General features: G+C 37.6%; 1 pseudogene; it reads right to left on the reverse strand.

Annotated features, from left to right (window-relative positions):
• Nucleotides 1-1,197: 1,197 nt before the first annotated feature.
• LOC117910442 lies at nt 1,198-1,689 on the reverse strand (annotated as a pseudogene).
• Nucleotides 1,690-1,951: the final 262 nt, after the last annotated feature.

Raw genomic sequence — 1,951 nt, forward strand, 5'->3', positions numbered from 1 at the left:
AATGAGGATAATTAACCTCATTGCATTTCATTTGCATCATGGTTGTGTGAAGGAAAAATAAAAACTATGAAAAATGCATAAAATGAAAAAAAATAATAATAAAATAGTAATGAAAAGTAAAGGCCCGTGTGAGGTGGATTAAGAAAGGAGTGAGATCCCTAGGGTGAAAGACCTAAAAATCTACCTCGGTAAGATTTCGAATGGAGAGTATATTTGGGTACGGATGCGTATCCTTCAGTGAAATCCTGAGAACGACAATGCATTTTATGATTGTGTGTCACATATCTACATGCATTTTTATTTAATTGTTGAAAATTGTTGAATTATTATAATTATATAAATTAAAATATTTGGGTTGATCAATTATGGTGGAATTGTTATTTTGTATATACTTGAAACTTAGTAATCCCAATTAACCCCTTGGTTGTAAGGCACCCTATTAAGCAACGTGGAATGCTCACCCCTTCCTTCTTATGTCTTTTTAGATGCATATGTGACTCCTGAGGATCTAGAAATGGGGCAGGGAAGGCTGTAGGATGCCCTAGGAGATTTTGGAATAGCCTAGTGGATTGTAGTGTATTTGTTATTTTGGTTTATTTTGGAACTTGTATTAGCAAACTTTGAAACTATATGTTTGTAATGAGAATTTGATTAATTTGCTCAATCGTGAACTCTTATTTCTAAACTTTCGTGATAATTATTATATCTTGTTGCTCTTGAGTAATGGTTGGTATATTGATAAATTGGATTGTTAGTTGGAGAGAGCACTAGTGTGATTTATGTTTTGAAAAAAAATAAAAATTCAAAGGGTTTTGGTATACTACCAATGTGGATTAGGAGGAACCTTTAGGGTCAAACCTTTGACCTAGGGTCATGGGTCAAATCCTAAGTCGCCCAGAATTTGGGTGGTGACAATATCCTTGAAGAGCTCTCTCCTCTCCTCCTTCGAAGTCTCTAGATCGACCGCCCTTATTCTTTCTGGTGTGATCTATATCTTCCTGCAACAGAAAAGATTCTCTTCTAGAGTCCTCAAAAATTGCTTCATCGGATGCATGGCAATTAGAAAACGTGACTGGCTAGCTCCCTTGCATGGCCTAAGATGTTGCTCCCTCACGTGCAGGGGTTCCAGTTCTTTTTAACCGGTCAGTTTCGAATGCAAAGTGTTGCAAATTTTCAATGAGTCCATGTGGAGTTGAATCACCAACTCTCCTTGTAAGTATAGAAGTTCTGCCAACCCAAAATATTGGTCATCATGACTTTGAAGAACTCCTCATAGTTGATATGCCCATCATCATCAACATCAACTTTGCGAATCATCTCATCAACTTCCTCGTTTTCCATTTTCTCACCAAGATTTGTCATAACATGGCGAAGTTCAACAACATAAATGAAGCCATTCTAGTCCTTGTCAAAAACTTGGAAGGTTCCCTTAAGCTCCTTTTTTGAGTAATTGTTTTTCATTTTCCATGCCATTAGGTTGAGGAACTCTAGTAAATCAATTGTCTTATTGTCGTCAACATCAACCTCATTTATCATGTCTTGCGGCTTAGCTTCATTTGGGTTATAGTCTAGTGAATGCATAACTGTTCCAAGCTTCTTGGTAGTGATACAACCATCTCTATCCTTATTGAAGAGACTGAAGGCCTTTTTGAATTCAGAGATCTGATCGTCAGTGAGCTAATTGACCATTGGAGAGGGGATAAAACAAGGGAGAAAGAAAAAGAAAGGGAAAAGAGATGGGTCTTGGTCAATTTAGAGGTGAGGATGATGGTGGTGGTGGTGGTGACAGTGTGGCCATTAGTGGTGGTGGTGGAAGTGGGAATGGAGTGGAGATGTAATACTCGGGTTTTTAAGGATACGTCAGATTCTAGGAGCATAAAGTCTTTCATAAAATAGTGGGTCAAATGGTCAAAAAGAGTCGTGAAGATCCACGCATTAGTATCTAATTGGG

Source organism: Vitis riparia, unplaced genomic scaffold (assembly GCF_004353265.1).
Source record: "Vitis riparia cultivar Riparia Gloire de Montpellier isolate 1030 unplaced genomic scaffold, EGFV_Vit.rip_1.0 scaffold744_pilon_pilon, whole genome shotgun sequence".
In the NCBI taxonomy this organism is placed as follows: Eukaryota; Viridiplantae; Streptophyta; class Magnoliopsida; order Vitales; family Vitaceae; genus Vitis; species Vitis riparia.